The following is a 19324-nucleotide window of genomic DNA, read 5'->3' as shown; positions in this document are numbered from 1 at the left end:
AATGTGTGATGATTCACCTCAATCAGGTTTTTTGGTTTTTAATTCATCTTCCCCATAGACTGTGCTGTACGCAAACCCCACTGACTCGTCAGACAGGTTTCAGCAGAAAATCTTGGCACGAAGACTTTATAAGTCAGCATTTTTAAAAAAGTAAGTTCCTTTCCGGCTTTTTCATTAAATGATCTAACCTCTATTGCAACCAAAACGTTCCAATAGAAAAGGGCAACAAAGGGGAGACACCTGAGACAGATCTACGAATTATCCTTCCCTGCAGTTCCAATATTTACAAATACAACACTTCCTGGGTAGAAAAATGGCAGTCTCACATGCATCCTTAGGAAATTAACAATGTGGCGGAAATTGAGAAAAGGGAAACCTAAAGCGTTGTTAGTGAGGTTTTATGCCCTAATACAAAGCTTTGGTAAAAACAACCACAAATTATAGGGCCCTCCAGGAAAGGGATCTTGGATCTTAATTACTGAAGAAAAACGGCTAAATATGTCGTCTATAATTGACGGTTTCTGCCAATTAGTAAGATGCAGTGTTAACTGTTCATCCCCCCCCCCCCCATGGCATTTAACTAGATGTTTGTAGTAACCAGCAATGTCTTCTGCTGACATCATATGAGATACCTCCCTCCCCCCCCCCCCAGGCACATCCCACACCCTACAAAATTGGCCCTGAAGCTGGGAGACCCCCTGAGCAGTGTGTACAGGGGGGAGGAGGGGTCATTCCATCCAGCAATCTGAAATCCTTGCCCTGACGCAACGCTTGGAAGCGCACAAGGTTGACTTCCTCCCCAAATCACTTGCATCCATTAAAGCAGCTTTTTTCTCCAAGTAAGACGTGGTTCGCCCCCTTCCTCAGTTAATCCCTACAGCAACCCAGTGAGGTCGGCGAAGAGGCTGTGATTGACTGCAAGGTCACCCATTGGGCTGAGGTCCAGTGCCGAGGGCCTTCTGGCTCATTCCGAGAAGCAAAGCTACAGGGAACCAGGCAGAGGGCCTTCTCAGTGGTGACACCCGCCTCCCGTCAGATGTCAAGGAGCTTCACGTTATTCAAAAATACCCGAAGGAGTGTCTCCACCCCCATCGTTCAGCCCAGACACTGAGGTCCAGCTCTGAGGGCCTTCTGGCGGTTCCCTCGCTGAGAGAAGCAAAGCTACAGGGAACCAGGCACAGGGCCTTCTTGGTAGTGGCGCCTGCCCTGTGGAATGCCCTCCCATCAGATGTCAAAGAAATAAACAACTACCTGACATTCAGAAGTCATTTGAAGGCAGCCCTGTTCAGGGAAGTTTATAGTGTGTGACATCTTAGTGTATTTTTGGTCTTTGTGGAAGCTGCCCAGAGTGGCTGGGGAAACCCAGCCAGATGGGCGGGGTATAAATAAATTATTATTATTGTTATTGTTATTATTATTATTAGGCAGAGTGAGGATTAGAATCCTGATCTCCCAGGTGCTAGTCTGACACTCTAACCATTATACAACCCTGCCTTCCTAGAGTACTTCTGCTATGGGGCAACTATATCAAATTCCCCAGGTGCCAGGCATGTTTCACTATTTGCACGGGCCCAACAGAGACCACATGAAGATTATGGCATTTATGCCATACTCTTTAAATTCTTTATTCCAGTTTGTCTGTTTTGTTGGATTGTAGTTGTAGTCAAATGTTTTATATGGGCTTTTAAATTGTTTTAAACCAGGCTTCCTCAACCTTGACCCTCCAGATGTTTTGAGACGACAATTCCCATCATCCCTGACCACAGGTCCTGCTCTCTAGGGATCATGGGAGTTGTAGGCCAAAAACATCTGAAGGGCTGAGGTTGAGGAAGCCTGTTTTAAACCACTTAACTATTTCAGATCATAGGGTGACAAATAAGTAAGTTTGGAATGTCACTGTGCAACTATAGCAGGCAAAAAGCAGGCTAGGAACGCCAAGAGCCACAAAAACTGCTACACGTGCAGAGTGACACATTCTTTCTAAAATGTTTTTCTTTCCTAGGAAAAAAACCCTCAAAACAAGGTCTACAGAACTTACTATTATTTAGTATAAATCTCTAGTACTCTTCAGTTAAAAGCAACAACTCAGAGAAGTTTACAAAAGTGAAGCACAACAATTCAAAACACCCGATCCATTACTTTACATTTCTGTAAGCCAATACACCACATTTTTGAAGCTGAGGTTGCAGTTCCATAGCTGCTTGCCTGAGTGTAAGACCCATTTAATACAGTGGGACTTACCTCTGAGTAGACATAAGGAATGGTTTCTAAGTCAATCAAAACACCTGCGCATGAAGGGTGCACCCACCCACCCACCCACACTTATTAATAGATTTATAATCTCACAGATAAAATTCAAGGAGAATAAAAATGACTTAGACCTTTGGAATTTGGGTGCAAGACCGTAAGGAGTAAAGCAAGATGGGAGAATGGAAATCAAACTTGCTTGTGTCCATAGTGAGAATTCCCAAATGTAAAAATGTGTATTTTTTTAGTTCTTTGAACCGCACCTCCCAAATTTACTTCTCCCCCCCCCCCCAATCCACAAATGGCAGTTATGGGAACCAGTTTCATTTTTACTTGATGATAGTCTCATGTTTATGAAAAGTTTATAACGTGAGTCAGGTTGGTTTCCACTGAATCATCACATCAAAATCTTCAAGCAAAGCAAAAAAAGGAAAAGGGGAAAAAATCAGTGCAAAGAAAAATGCCAGCAAGCATTCATCTCTCTAGCATGTCAGCCTCGCATCATGCCACAATATACGTAGCCACGACAGCTGTATGCAGCTTCCAGGACTCAGAATCCACACCCCCAAGCAGTCCTAAAATGCAGTTTCCATTTGATATATTAGCCAGCTTTCAAATTAAAATATTTTCTGAAAGATGGTATACAATAGCTGATATAATCAGCTAAAAGGGATATGGGTGGCGCTGTGGTCTAAACCACTGAGCCTTTGGGGCTTGTCGACTGGAAGATTGGCAGTTCGAATTTGCACGACAGGGTGAGCTCCCATTGCTTCTGCCAGCCTATCAGTTTGAAAGCATACCAGCTAGAGTAGATAAATAGGCAGCAGGAAAGTAAACGGCGTTTCCATGCGCTCTGGTTTCCGTCATGGTGTCCCATTGTGCCAGAAGCAGTTTAGTCCTGCTGGCCACATGACCCAGAAAGCTGTCTGTGGTCAAACGCCGGCTCCCTCGGCCTGAAAGCAAGATGAGCGCCGCAACCTCATAGTCACCTTTGACTGGACTTAACCGTCCAGGGGTCCTTTACCTTTCCCTTTTTACCTATAGTCAGCTAAAGGTAATCTCCAAAGTCAAAACCTATTTGAACCATTTCCCCCATCTAGCAATAGTACATTTTCAACTCCATTGAACCAGGCAGTACATTTAAACCACGTGGGTGGTTATTTTTCTGTTACACATTCTATTCCCAAGCCAGGAGGAGGAAAACTAACAAGTTACCAGGCTTATTTCTGCATATTAGACTCCTGCACAGAAAAGATCAATGGTTTGCAGCAAGCCTTTCCCATTTTGCTGGGCTGTTCACAACCACGGCAAAAGAAATCTTACAATGCCAAGCCTTTCCTACCCTCACTATTACTAGTGTGTTTCAAAACGATGTTATGTTGAGCAAACCATTTGCTGTTTGCGAGTAGGAGTGCGCAAACACTATTGTTCCCATTTAAAGTCATCAAACTTGATATACTTGTGAAGCAAGATGAGCAGTGTTCGAAATTAGCCAGGTGCTAAGTGCATTTTGCACCTGGCTATCAGCCACTGTGACCAAGAGAAGATGCCTGGACACCAGGATGGAGCCTGACGTCTCGACCATCTGCAGGTGCCTGCCTGGCGATCCCTGGATCTTGACTGTTTTCACACACTTAATACCCTACCCTGTATAATTCTGTTATATTTTATCTGCACAATCAGAACAAATTTCAGGAACCAAAACCAGTCTGAGCAGTCTGAGTTGAAAACAACGTTATAGTTAATTGTTGTCGCTTGTCGTTGTGACGTTAACATATATGAGAGAGTGCTGGAGGGGAAATAGTTAAACAGGTTGCACAGTCAGGACCCAGGGGGGTGGAGTCAGTGGGACTATAAAACCAGTCCGGGGAGGAGTTTGGGGGGAGGAGTTTGATGGGAGTTGTTGGTGGGTAGTTGGTTGGTTTTAGTGGGTTGGCTGGTTGGGAAAGGAGTTGGTAATAGAGAGACAGTTAGGGCAGTGGGTTCTTGAGTGTGGGGAGGTAGAAGAGATAGAGAGGGAAAAATAAGACTAAGAAAGTAAAGAGCAACAATGTTCGGAATGCCGTAAGAGTTTTGTTTGTGTCTGAAATAAAATACACTCTTCTTTATTAATTGAGAAGCTGACTGAGACTGAAGTGATTTTACCAGGGTGGACCTGGTTGGTGGCAGATGATTAGTGGTGTACGGGACAATAAACCGTGAGATGACTGGGGGCTCCGTACGAATGCAAGAGTCGTCACTTATCCCACCCCGATGCCCTGCTCAAAGTTGTGAAGAATATTATCGCTACAAATGGTCACCATTACAAAAAAGAAGTTGGATTAGGCCAATATATATGTGAACTGTCCCTGAATTGAGTGACTTTTCTTCTTTTAAGTTCTCAGAGCTCTTAACCTAGCTCAAGGTTGTCCTCTGAACTAGCCGGATGTCTAACTGAGAATCAATCCAAGTCAGTCCATCATTTGAAAAATAAGACAACGGAGCAGTCTTGCGCCAAAATGGCAACTAGACATTCCATTTCCGCAACTGTAACCTTGGTTTAAAGAGCCATTTGGCACCTAGCTTATATATCTGAGTTTCTAAAACTGAAGATGAGTACAGTGGTACCTCGGGTTAAGTACTTAATTCGTTCCGGAGGTCCGTTCTTAACCTGAAACTGTTCTTAACCTGAAGCACCACTTTAGCTAATAGGGCCTCCTGCTGCGGCCGTACCACCGGAGCACGATTTCTGTTCTCATCCTGAAGCAAAGTTCTTAACCCGAGATACTATTTCTGGAGTCTGTAACCTGAAGCATATGTAACCTGAAGCGTATGTAACCTGAGGTACCACTGTACTAGAACACGACGTGCAAACACACAAAAACAACCCACACACCAAACAAACTCCGAACCCTACAATGTAAAAGCCATAGGAATGCAGAAAAGCTACAGTATTTTCTTCTTTATGGAAGTAACATCAAGACGCAATTGCAAATCATTCTGACACCGTTTTCTTCTGTGTGTTAGCGGAGCCTTATCAACCTCCAGATGGAGGGAAAGTCATTCACATCATATGCTTTTGACCGTTTCCATGATAAACACTCTGTTTAACAGCAAAGATATCTTCAATATGCAGAAGATATGCCGGTGAATTCAAAACTGAAACATGAATCATTGGAAGGGAAGTAAGGACGGCATTCTACAATAAGAAATACAGATGTCTTAAAAGCAGCTGTGGAGACAACATTAACATGTCCCTCTCCCCATTTTGGATATTTTTATTTATTTTCAAGAATAATATTTAGGTACTGAATAATTAAAATGCCTTCAACAGTAGAGACGTTTGTCATTTTTGAGTCAGTAACAGTTATATAGCAAAGAACATTGACCCCCCTTTTTTTAAAAAAGGTCATAACCAAAAACTAGAAAAAAGTGGGAAGTTAACTTTAAATTCACTGTTAGCTGCGAAAAATGACTAGAATCTGTATACCTCAGACATTTATATGCATTATTACATCTCTGATGAGCCATTCCATTTATCAGATATTCCAATATGAAAACTCTAGCATTACAACTGGACCATTTTATAACATGGATATTAAAATCTGGTTTACAGAGCAGTCCAAGTAATATCTCAAAATTGAAGGGCTACAGTTACTATGAAACACTAAGAAAGTCTGAACTACAAGATACAGAAGAACAGAGAGAATGACACCTTTTTGGGTGGGCAATATATCACCCAAAACCAGTTTCAAGTGCATATCGTGATATCGGCTTCATCATTTCTGACCTGGCAATAATACATCACAAATCATGATGTGTGTGTTTGTGTGTTTGTCCGATGCAGAAGCCAGCCTCCACATAGCTCCCTCCTGATTTCAGACATTGTGATATATCAGTATACAGTGGTACCTTGGTTTCTCGAAATTAATCCTTTCCGGAAGTCAATTCGACTCCCGAAACGTTCGAAAACCAAGGCGCAGCTTCCGATTGGTGCAGGCGCTCCGGAAACAATAGCCGACAGCCGCATCAGATGTTTGGCTTCCGAAAAGCGTTAGAAAATCAGAACCCTTACTTCTGGGTTTTCGGCGTTTGGGAGCCGATTTGTTAACTAAGCCGTTTGAGAATCAAGGTTCCACTGTACATCAGTATATTGTGATGTTTAGCTGGTGATATATCGCCCAGCCCTACTACCTGCCAGACCTGACATGTGTTTCGTTTGCCTCTAAGCTGCTCACAATTTCCTCCAACCAAGCATTTGTTCTGCTGTGAACAACCTGTTTCTCCAATGCAGTCACCTGTTTTCCTTCTACAGTCTACTATTAATGGAAAGCTTTTCACTTGAAAAAAACAAATAAAATCATGATAACTGTACAGTCATACCTCATGTTATGTTTGCTTCATGTTACTTTTTTCAGGTTACGTCCTGCGGCGACCCAGAAGCACCAGAAAGGGTTACTTCCGGGTATCACCGCTTGCGCATGCGCAGACAAGCAAAATGACGTCACACGCATGCGCAGAAGTGGCAAATCGCAACCTGCATATGCACAGACGCGCAGACGCGGGTTGCGTTCTTTTCATCTTGCGAACGGGCCTCCAGAACGGTTTGCAAGCAGAGGTACCACTGTACTATTGAAGACTCAGCAGAGGATAAACAGGCCAGTGCCCAGAACTCAGCTTCTCCTGTGGATAGGTGCTGAGAGCCAGTGTGGTGTAGTGGTTAAGAGCGGTAGTCTCGTAATCTGGGGAACCGGGTTCGCGTCTCGCGTCTCTGCTCCTCCACATGCAGCTGCTGGGTGACTTTGGGCCAGTCACACTTCTTTGAAGTCTCTTAGCCCCACTCACCTCACAGAGTGTTTGTTGTGGGGGAGGAAGGGAAAGGAGAATGTTAGCTGCTTTGAGACTCCTTAAAGGGAGTGAAAGGCGGGATATCGAATCCAAACTCCTACTCCTCCTCTTCTTCTTCTTCTTCTTTTTCTGGCTCACAAAAGTATTGATTCCTTGCTGCCCGGTAGCAGTTTTCCCACGGCACATACGTTGTTTGGGAATTACTGGGCGAGGCATAAAAGAAAATCTCGCAGCATTTCTGGTGTGTCTGTACATATGCAAGGAACAGATTTTGCAGAAATCATAGTCTTAACAGGTTACATAAGATGTTCACCAGCCAGAAGACTGAAAAGCCTGGTTTCCTGTCTGTAGCAAAGAGCCAAATGGCAAGAAAACAGCAAGATCAAACAGCCAGGGAGCCGATAGTTTGGTCTGAGATGAGCAAGAAAAGGGAGCAAAAAGGCAGGTAAAGAGAGATCTGAGTAGGGGGTCGGGGGAAAGCAGATTTCAGTTTCTGTATTATCCCATCCTACAGATAAGGTAAAGGTAAAGGGACCCCTGACCATTAGGTCCAGTCGTGACCAACACTGGGGTTGCGGTGCTCATCTCACTTTATTGGCCGAGGGAGCCAGCGTACAGCTTCCGGGTCATGTGGCCAGCATGACTAAGCTGCTTCGGGCGAACCAGAGCAGCGCACAGAAACGCCGTTTACCTTCCTGCTGGAGCGGTTCCTATTTATCTACTTGCACTTTGATCTGCTTTCAAACTGCTAGGTGGGCAGGAGCAGGGACCAAGCAACGGGAGCTCATCCCATCGCGGGGATTCGAACCGCCGACCTTCTGATCGGCAAGTCCTAGGCTCTGTGGTTTAACCCACAGCGCCACCCGTGTCCTCATCCTATAGATAGGGGCCAAATAAAACAAGAATATATACTTCAACATGACCCCGGATAGGTCAGTTGGTTAGAGTGTGGTGCTGATAACGCCAAGGTTGCAGGTTTGATCCCCATAAGAGACAGCTGCATATTCCTGCTTTGAAGTGGGTCACAATAGATCAGCATTTCTCAAACTTGGCTGTTTTTGGACTTCAACTCCCACCATCCCTACCTAGCGGTCCGAAAACAGCTGGGGACTCAAGTTTGGGAAACCCTGAACTGGAAGATCCTCAGGATCCCTTACAAGTCAACAATTCTGTGACTAGATTAAAACCTATCAACACCACTAGCAGCAAGGACAATGAAACCAGTGCTATTGTGGGGTGGTCAAGCTCATATAAAACCCATCGGTGCAATACTGATCTTATAGTAAAATCTGGTTCCCAGAAAATATGGCCAACAGGACATTTTCAAGTCAGTTTTGTTATCCCTGTGTTCCTAACAGGGAGGTTTAGATTTCCTTGCAGTGAAGATCTGAGCCACCATTTATCTATGCATGGGGGGAGTTGAAATTGGTGTCCAGTAAAAACAACTGGGGTTCAAAAGCTTTTGAGCAGTCACCTTCCACGTTGGTCATGGATGAACTTTCAGTTTCACAATATGTTCTTGCCTGCTCTGGACGTGATGTGCTCTTCAGCCAGGGCATTTGACAAGCTGTTCTGTCTTGTCTCTTCTCGCCACCACTAGCGCAAGAGGGCTCTGAGTGAGCCCTCTGACAGCATTAGATCTGAAATTGCTAGAAGCAATTGTATTCCCTTTCAACACTACAATTCTATGGTCATGAAAAGTCCAGAACAGTCATGCTGGTTTGCATGACTTTCTATAGGAAAGCGCACCTTGGTTTTGGAACGGATTTCCAAAACGAATTAAGTTTGAGAATCAAGGTACCACTGTATTACATGAATGTAGGAAGTTGTCTTAATTCAGTCAAACAAATAGTTCATCCAGCGTTCCCCACTGACTGGCAAGTGGCTCAGCAACATCCAAAGCATTTCATATCCAGACATGCCTGGCGTCTTCACCCACTCACATGATTTTGCTGCTTTAATTTGTACACTGGCCAGGTCTTCATTTCAGGGTGGAAAACAGAAACAGAAAGACCATGAGCTTGATGTGGCAATCCAAAGAATTAAACTCGGCCGAGCCATGTTTCACAGGTGTCGTAAAACTGACCTGAACGGTTTCTCTCCCTTTGTTACCAATAGCCTTAAATTAGACAGTTCAAGATCCCTTTACGACACACGAGTAGCAGTTCCACAAATGTTTAAAACCAAGCCTCTAATGTACCAAGCCACCAGATTTTCTGAAAGGTGTATTTGTTAGCTAGGTGCTGTGGGTTAAACCACAGAGCCTAGGACTTGCTGATCAGAAGGTCGGCGGTTCGAATCCCCACAACGTGTTGAGCTCCCATTGCTCAGTCCCTGCTCCTGCCAACCTAGCAGTTCGAAAGCACGTCAAAGTAGATAAATAGGTACCGCTCCGGCGGGAAGGTAAATGGTGTTTCTGTGTGTTGCTCTGGTTCGCCAGAAGCGGCTTAGTCATGCTGGCCACATGACCTTCTGTACGCCGGCTCCCTCGGCCAATAAAGCGAGATGAGCACCGCAACCCCAGAGTCAGTCACGACTGGACCTAATGGTCAGGGGTCCCTTTACCTTTCACCATCTCAACAGCACAACGCGGTAACAAGAAACTAGATCTCTGGACGATCGTATTGGTGCAAGGGAACCAAAAATGATACTATGAACTGAGTTACTCACTTATATCAATGTTACACAATCCACATCCGCTTCAAACAGACCAAAACAGCGGCACTTGGCAAACAACGTAACATCCCAAAGCTACTCTCACTCCTCAGCTTAAAAGCTAACTTGCCAACAAGCCTTTTTCTTATTCCTATTATTACTTACAATATTATCTCGCAGGGCTGGATATATTCCTATTTTTATCAGCTTAATCATTTACAGCCGGAATTTGTCCACAACCACTGGACTTAACCACCTCGATTCTTATGCTCCTACCATCAGGCAGAAGCAGAGGGGAAGAGAAGAAGAGCTATCCCATAATTTCTGCTAATTTTCAGCTCTCTTTAGCTCTCCCTAAACTGTCACCTAGCAGCAGCCATTGCATTAGGCAATTTGAACCATTCAATCCCAGCGAATTATTTTGAGAACAGGTGCCTGAGCTTGAATGAATGAATCTTTATAGGTGTCAGCCATCGGCCATAGCAATGAAACAATAATATGATATACAAAGAATAGAAATAAAAAGTCAATAAAATGTAAAATACATTTTAGGGTTCTGAATCAGTAGTCAAATGGTGGATCTTATTCTGATTGCCCCAGCTAAAAACCTGGCAACCTTTGCTGTCACCTGCTCATCTTGATCTGCCAAGAGAAAGGGCACTGTGGTAGTGGCTGGGCGACCTGGAATGGACAATAAAAGAGGGGTGATAACCTCATTCCTCAAGTCTTTATAAAGAGTGCAAGCCAGAAGGGTATGCACCACCGATTCGGTGCTGCCATCTCCACAGGGACAGAAGCATTTTTCGTACGGAATCTGTTGGAATCAACCCTCAAGTACAGCTGACGGCAATACATTCAATCTTGCAAGAGTAAAAGTTTGTCTGTATTTTAGAATTGCTAGGTTGTGGTGCCTGAGCTAGTTTTTTCCCTTCTCCTTCCCAATCCCTTCTTCCTTGTCATGTATTTTAGACTGTAAACATTAGGACACAGCTTTTTTATTTATTTTTTACTACAGATGTTTGGAAGCTGCTTTCAGCATTTTCCCCACCCCCCTCAAATTGTTTGGGGTCAAAACAATTTAATGAGATAAATAAAATACTTGTGGTTTTTGCACTGCGGTGGGGTGGCACATATGCCACAAATACGTTGTCCGTAAAAATGGGAGGGAGAGATTAATGCTGCCTTCTTCCGCAGGACAGAACCGACATGTTATTTTGTCAATAAATACCACTGCTACCTTTAAAGCGAAAGAAAAATAGTTGATCAATGGATTAGACAAGGAAAAGCTACAAAGATTCCTTTGGATTTCATTTCAGCCATGTTTGTTTTGAGTTTACCTTTTCAACAAGTACAGTAGTTTGGTTTTCTTGGCCTAGCTACCCATGAACACACAGATTAGGGATTTTTGCTTTTGTTTTGGCTCATATATTTGCTATATATTCAAGTTATAGGAATATTGGGTCCTTTGTTTTTAGGAGTTCTTCACCACAATGATTATCAGACTGAATTTACAACTAAACTGGATTTGACAGTGGAGGTTCTGTATGTTTTACACGTGGAATTGCCCCGTTTTCTCAGAACGGGATGTCTGATTTTAACAGCACTAAAACACACACACACACACACATGCCTGACATTTATCTCTCTAGCTCTGATATTGGAAATTATTTCAAAGGAGTTAATGCACGTGGAAAGGGGAGGTATAGGAAGTTCTCTGCATTCCCAATTCATGCGCACTTTTTGTTGTTATAAATGCCACGCATGACACTCAAACCTACTGTCATCACATCTCGTTCAGCCCTTATTACTTATGTTTTCAAATCAGTGTTTCGTAACAGCCAACTTAGACTATATTGTCAAACCATATGTTTATTTTTCTATCATGTGTCTACGATGGTTTCTTATTTTGACAGCAACTCACGAGTGAGCAGCTGACACCAACTATTTGAAAAACAAAACCCACAATGCACCTATTGAAGAAAGTTTGCATTCTCAGAAGATCCAGTTTATTTAAAGCAATTTATCAAAGTTTTGGGCTAACGGGGACGAGAGAATCTCCACGCTGTGGGCCTGATTAGGGCTGCCAAGCCCTTTTGCTCACCTGGCCTTACATGCAATGGCAGGTATGGGGCAGCTAAAGGTGCCACTGATCTGCAGCACCTATAAACCTCTCTAAAGCCACAACGATCAGTGGATTGTCTGGGCTTCAAAGCACAGTGCAGGGCACTCTACAAACCTCAACCATCATTTTTAGGAGCATTTTTCTCTCCTCTGCAGAGATTTCAAAGGTGCTCCCTGGGGCTGACTCCCTCAGCCTACTGTACAAAGGTAATTCAATATTCCACCCACTTTTTACTCCCAGCCCTGGCATACGGTCCCCTGAAGATCGCCCATGATGTAATGTGGTCTTCAGGAGAATAAGAAGCTTCCCACACCTAGCTTAACTTTTCTGTCTAAGGGGTTGCTGGTATTTGGACACGTGTTTAGAGCTGGAAGAGATGAACGATAGGATTGCAGAGTTGTAAGGGACGCTTTGGAATTCTGGTGCTGGAGGAGACTCTTGAGAGTCCCATGGACTGCAAGAAGATCAAACCCATCCATTCTGAAGGAAATCAGCCCTGAGTGCTCCCTGGAAGGACAGATCCTGAAGCTGAGGCTCCAAGACTTTGGCCACCTCATGAGAAGAGAAGACTCCCTGGAAAAGACCCTGATGTTGGGAAAGATGGAGGGCACAAGGAGAAGGGGACGACAGAGGATGAGATGGTTGGACAGTGTTCTTGAAGCTACAAACATGAGTTTGACCAAACTGCGGGAGGCAGTGGAAGACAGAAGGGCCTGGCGTGCTCTGATCCATGGGGTCACGAAGAGTTGGGACACAACTAAACAACAACCACAAAGGGACCCCCATGCAATGCAGGAATAGCAATGAAAGAATCCATGACAGATCTATAGGAGGGCCAAAAAGGCCAAAGGAGCTCCTCCCCACATTTCTTTAGGAGGAATGTGAAAAGAGGAAAGGATGGGGAGGAAAGACCCCCTTCCTCTTTTTCTTTAATGGAGTCCTTTTTCCCTTTAGGGTGGGGCAAGCCAACTCTCTGAGAGACACAACACAGACAAGCTTCTTGCCGAAATTCAACTGCCTTTTCTAAATCTGCATGGGGAGCGGGGAAGAGTTGGGGATGCAGAAGGAAGGCAGGTAATACATAATCTGGTCATTGGGAGATGGAGCAGACTTCCAGCACCCACCTCATCCCGTGGCCTCACCCTGGCAGGTCAACAAGGATGCTCCAGAGAAAAGAGGTCACCGAATTCATTGCTTTAGCGACGGCAGGTAAAAATAAAAGACAGTAATTAGAAGAAAAACATTTTTAAGACGAAGAGGATGCAAAAGGGAATAGAAAAATCAGGGGCCTACAAAAGCCACAAGAGGAGCTTCCTTTGCCAAATGGTTGCCCCTCTGGCTCCTGGGGGTTGACAGAGTCGGAGTCCCAAAGCTAGTGAAGGCCACACTATAAAGAGAGAGAAAAACCACTCATGGATGTGAAGGTTCGAGAGCAGAGTTAGCATCGCAGTGCCAGAAGCCTTGGTTATATCCTGCCCAGATTACAGCAATGCACTCTACATGGGGCTGCCTTTCAAAAGAGCTCAGAAACTTCAACGGGCTCAAAGAGCTGCAGCTCCCGCACTGTTTCCGGGCACAATTCAAAGTGCTGGTTGTGACCTATAAAGCCCTATATGGCTTAGGTCCAAGCTATCTGATAAACAGTATTCCCTCATACAAACCTACCTGAGTTCTGAGGTCTTTGGGAGAAGACCTTTCTCTCAGTCCTGCCGCCCTCCCAAGCATGCTTGGTCAGGATGCTGAGCGGGGCCTTCTTAGGGGCTGCTCCCAGACTTTGGAGCTCTCTTCCTAGAGAATCTAGACCAGCTCCCTCCTAGCTGTCCTTCTGCCAACAGGTGAAAAACAGGCTTTTGGGAAGTGACTGCTTTTAATGAGGGGCCTGGTGCCGTTTTTGTTGTGATTGTCTGTAGATCATACATAGATCACATGTGTGTCCCTTTAATTCTTTTTTAATTGGGTTTTTTTCTATGCTCTTCATAGAACTGTAGAGTTGGAAGGGACCCTGAGGATCATCTAGTCCAACCTTCTGCAGTGCAGGAAAAATGCATCTGTCCCATAGAAGGATCGAACCTGCAACCTTGGTGTTATCAGCACCAAGTTCTGAGCTGTTCTTACTTTATCTGTAAGCCACCTTGAGTCCCTGTCAGGGTATTAATAAATACAGTGGTACCTCAGGTTAAGTACTTAATTCATTCCGGAGGTCCGTACTTAACCTGAAACTGTTCTTAACCTGAAGCACCACTTTAGCTAATGGGGCCTCCAGTTGCTGCCACGCCGCCGGAGCCCGGTTTCTGTTCTCAACCTGAAGCAAAGTTCTTAACCTGAAGTGTATGTAACCTGAGGTACCACTGTATACAATAATAATATTCACCTAGGAATATGGCACATTTAATAAAATCTGACAAGGCCCACCAGGAACCATATAAAGATGATCCAGGGGCACGATTTAGACCCCAGTTGGACATTCCTAGTTCAAAGCATAGTAAAGTACCACTGCAAACAGCTTGGACTGAGAATTCTTTATTCACAAACGCAGACAGTGCTATTAACTAGTTTGCCAGCTTGCTAGGTTTGCAAACTAGTCACAATCAGGATGCTGTACTACCCAAGGCCCAGTTATTTTTAGCAGATACTGCTGCAAAGACATATCTCTTTGGTTTATTAGAGAAGAGTCTGCACCAAAACATGGAACTAAACTCTAGATGTTTTTACAATTCAAAGCTTTAGGGATCACATTTCTTTATTTGCTTTCAACCTATAAAGGCAGCAAAACAGCACATCCAGAATCATACTGAGCAGCGTTACATACACAAAAGTGTTATGTACCAAACACAAAAAGTGAACCGGAATATTGCACAACACCAGCAGCACGGCTGGAAGGTACTGGTAAGTCCACTTAATAATATTAGCTCTTGTAGCCAGGTCCCCAAACACAGGTAAACAGAAACTGAAAACTGCCTGAATAATTACTCATGAATTGCTGCCATTTTATTTTTATTTTTTTGTCAAAACACTACAGAACTCAGCTCACATAGCAACAGACATCATGACACATCACAGCAACTGGCTTATTTCTACTCTTTCCTGAGAAATAATGTTTAGGATTTCTTACACAATTTCCTTCTAGAGTTACGTCGAATCACACAGGAACTCAAGAGAGTAGTTGGCAGGGAAAAAGCAGATCAGGTAGAAAGTTACCTCAACACCTGCAGAATATATCTCCTTTGTGCTGGCATCCAAGAGGGCCCTTTCAACTAACTAATCCTCCATCTGCCAGGCACAGAGGAAGCCAAAAGTTGGGGGCAGGGACACAGAGAGGGAACATTCGGAGCAAATACTAAGCAGGATTTTTTCCCCACCAGCAATTCAGTTATAATGGCTTCCTCACACCGATAATGAAAAATTGAAACTATTGCTGAAACACGTTGGAAATATCATTGCTAAACATGGCAATGCCCAGTGAAAGCAGCTTGCTACCACTTTCCTTAAGACTGATGATTGATGATCTCAAGAAGAAACTGCCTTGTAAAAACCACCACCTAACAAGCAAGCTACTCTTCGCAGCATACCCTCCAACATTTTGGTGATGAAAATAGGGACATACTATTCCATAATAATAATAATATTTTTATTATTATTTTTGCTCCAGACACTCTGGGCAGCTTCCAACATATATAAAAACATAATAAAACATTAAGCATCAAAAACCTCCTTCTACAGGGCTGCCTTCAAATGTCTTTTCATGGTTACTTATCTCCTTGGCTCCGGGGGTCGCATAACCCCATACACGCCAACATTTCTCCAGTGAAAATAGGGACGTCCTAAGGAAACATTCTGGAGTGAAACCAGAAACTGGGACGGCGTCTGTAAATCCGGGACTGTCCCTGGAAAACAGGGGCACTTGGAGGGGCTGTCCTATAGACAGCAAAATGACAACAAGGCGCGCACAGGTGTGTAGGCTTCCGGTTTCCGCTGCATGCGCAGCAGATGGGACAACAAGCGGCACATCTTCCCCGATGCTCAGCAAGAAAGGATGGGGCCCTGTGGGGCCGCCTTCTTCCCCGCGACAAGCTGCTGCCTCCCCATCCCCACCTGCAAGCGAACGCCGCCCAGCACACCTTGGGCAGGTGAGGACATGCGCGGCGAGGAGGAGGAAACAGCCATTCCTAGGAGGAAACGCGGAGCGAGTAGAACAGCGCGCGAGACTCTTTTCCCCGCCACCCCTCCCAACCCCACATCGGGAGGGCTGCCGCCGGACGCCCTCCGCTTCCCAAACCCTATACAAAAGAGGGCAGCCCTCGCTTTGGAGAGGCCACCTCGACCCCCTCCGGGCCCGGGCGCAATTCCCACGTGCGCGCGCCCCTCTCTCTCGCCTTCCTGGTCTTTCCAGCCTTCCTTCCCACTCACCCCCAACTTGCCCCAATGCTATGGGGAGGGGAAAGGGCTGCTGCTGCCGGGGAAGTGCGTGGGGGGCGAAACAGCCAGCCCCACGACCTCGACTCTGCATTCGCCCTGGCCGGGTTGCGCGCGCGCTCTCTCTCCCCCCGCCACCCTCTCCAAAACGAGCCTCTTAGAGGGCGAGCTAAGGGGGTCTCCTAACCGGGGAAGCGCCCCGGGAAGCGGCCGAGCTCTCGTCCGCCTGTCAGCCTGCCCTCCCCACCCGGCCCCCCGCGCTCTCCTCGCCCCGCCTCACCGGCGGCGCTGGCCAGACGCGGGACTCCCCGTCCGTCGTCGCCTCGGGCGCAGAGACTCCCTCGCGGCCTGGCTCGCTCCGGCGCCGCCTCACGAGCAAGCCGAAACGTCGCTGTTGCTGGCGAGGGAGGAAGCGGCCACCATGTTCCTTTCGGCCCCGCCAGCGGCTGGAGGCGGATCCGAGGCCCGCCCAGGAGGAGGAGGAAAGAGGGCGAAAGGGAGCGCAGGCGCCCCTTAAGCAGCCGGCGCTTCGCAAGGAGGCGCTGAAGAGCTCTGGCTCCTCTAACGGCAGCTGGGAGGACTCTCCGCCGCCCGAACGTCGCCTCCGCTCAGGGCGAGGGGCAGAAGGAGCCTTTCCCGGGCACGGGCGCGCCGTCGAAGCGCCGGGGCTGCGCTCCCTGTGCGCTCTGGCGCTCGCCTTGGCCACTGTGCGCTCGCCATCCCGTTACGCACCTTTTACCGGCTGGCTGGGGAGGGCGGGGGGCGGAATGCGGCAGGAAATCCCGCCCCCCCCCCGCGGCCCCGGCAAACGTGCGCAAGAAGAGGCTGCCCTACTGGGAAGGTTTCCTTTGGCGAGTGGCGAGTGGCCATCATTCTCCTTGGCCGCGCGTAAGCGAGCAGCGGGGAAGGAGGGGAAAAGCGAGCGAGCTAAACGCCGGATCTGGGTTCTCCGGAGCAGAGTTGTGCTTGGGGTGTGGTGGGACACACAGCCATTCACAATGAGATCAGGTGTTAAACAGGTTTGTGTTACTGCCCCAACTCTGTTCATTATTTTCATTGCCATGATCCTACACTTTGTCGAAGGGAAACTCCCCACCGGAGTAGAAATCGTATACAGTATAGAACAGATGGAAAGCTCTTTATTCTGAGCAGGCTGAAAGCAAAGAGTAAGGTTACCGTAACTTCCGTCATAGAGTTTCAATAGGCTGATGACAACGTGGTGTGTGCACGCTCAGAGGATGACCTCCAAACCATCCTAAATATCTTTGCAGAAGCTAACGGAAAGCTTGGCCTATCGCTCAACATCCAAAAAACCAAAGTGCTGCACCAACAAGCAACAACCCCTCTGCAGCGCCACAAATCCAACTGAATGTGTAACTTTGGAAAGTGTCAATTCTGTCAACTTAAGTTGCCATTCTTCTTTGGTTGGGACCTTGCTCATTTTCCATTTTGGGGCTAACAAAACACAGGCCGCAGTTGTAGCATACATAAATAACCTTTTTTGACACCTGGGGATTTCAGTCTGAATTATCCCCAACAGAAAGGACTCTGGTTTGGGGGGGAAAGTACGTTTAAAATTTTTTCCCCCCAATTCATTATGGATCATTTCCCAATACTCTTTTACCCTTTTACAAGTCCACCACATATGAAAGAACGTTCCTTCCACCTCTTTGCATCGCCAGCACTTATCTGATTCAGTCTTCTACATCTTAACAAGCCCACTCAGAGTTCAATACCACCTGTGGATCATTTTCAGGTAATTCTCCTTCAAATAATAACATGCTGTAAACATCAAGTCACTTTTCCAGAGTTTTCCCCAGAGGTTAGAATCTATATCGTGTCCTATATCTATTGCCCAGTGTGTCATTGAGGCTTTGAGTGACATTTTCAGGTCCGGTCATTACAAAACTCTTTCGCAATATTTTTTCCCCAGAAGGGCTGCAACTTTTTTTCACAATATCAGCACTTTGTGCTGCACAGAAATCACAAGACATCCGACACATTTGAGTTCGCAATCACCATGCTCCACCGCAAAGCACAACATTTGCCTCTCATATGGCTCAGGAGAAGCAAGACTAAAAAGACAGCGGTCGTTGCATTGAGGAAGAATCCTGATGTGCTCTGTAATCCTAGAATTGGCTGGCTGAATTGTGCAATGATAAATGAAAGTTGAATATTCTTTACAACTGGCCCAAAGGATCATGAACATATGGATTGGACTCGCATCCCATTGTGAAAGTGTGTTCTGATAGTCCAGAAGTACCTGCTTTTCTGGCTTTGGCCAAAATTGTCTTTGCTATTTTGACGGCTAATTCAGATTCCCTATTGCTTTGGGGATAGGCAGGTGAAGATGTCTGATGATCAGATCCCCACTGCTTTTGAATGTTCTGAAATGCACACTGTGGTCCATTATCAGAGAATACAATATCTGCTCTTCTATATGTGGGCGAAAAGTCTCTTTAGACTCTTTATGATTGTCCTCGATCCATACCCTCCAACATTTCTCTGATTAAAATAGAGGTGTCCTAATGAAAAGCGGGATCAAATAGAAACCAGGATGCCTTTGTAAATCCAGGACTATCCCTGGAAAATAGGGACACCTGGAGGGTCTGTCAGTCTTCTATCTGGTAGTGGATCCATCTACCAAAAGAGACAATCTTTCTCTTCCCATGTGAATAAATCTACCCCCTGACTGCTGTGCTACTGCCACCTCCAAATTCTCCCTGCAATGCCCCCTGCCCTGAACATTAACATCATGAAGAGAAAACATAGGTTTCCCTTTGAAGTTTGGCCCTACACCTGGCTGAATTGTCCCTATTTTTAGACAGCTGTCTTGAATCAGAATGTGGCATACTCGTCGGCTGATATTTTGAATATCTTTTTTGAATGTTTGAAAGACTGGTCTGGAAAAATTAGCACAACTGCAACCTGTTTTGTCCTTAAAAACTACATTGTCGTTCATTCCAGCATTTCCTTCATCTCCCCTGGAATTCTGCCAATCATTGTCCGTAGGCCTCCTTGACCAATGTGATAAATGACAAATTTATTTTCAGCCTCTGA

At 45.7% G+C, this 19324-nt stretch overlaps 1 protein-coding gene across 1 annotated transcript in view; it reads right to left on the bottom strand.

The window, feature by feature from the left end:
• Positions 1 to 16792, bottom strand: part of DENND4C (DENN domain containing 4C) — a 90882-nt gene extending 74090 nt beyond the window's left edge. The window contains exon 1 of the mRNA XM_083718214.1: positions 16545 to 16792. The gene's annotated coding sequence lies outside the window, so the exon portion shown is untranslated. The remainder of the gene's footprint in view (positions 1 to 16544) is intronic.
• Between the last annotated feature and the right edge of the window lie 2532 nt (positions 16793 to 19324).

The sequence above is a fragment of the Podarcis gaigeae genome (genome assembly GCF_964106915.1).
Source record: "Podarcis gaigeae genome assembly, chromosome: 17".
Classification (NCBI taxonomy): Eukaryota; Metazoa; Chordata; class Lepidosauria; order Squamata; family Lacertidae; genus Podarcis; species Podarcis gaigeae.
The sequence above is the reverse complement of the archived record's forward strand: the minus strand, read 5'-3'. Positions and strand labels throughout refer to the sequence as shown.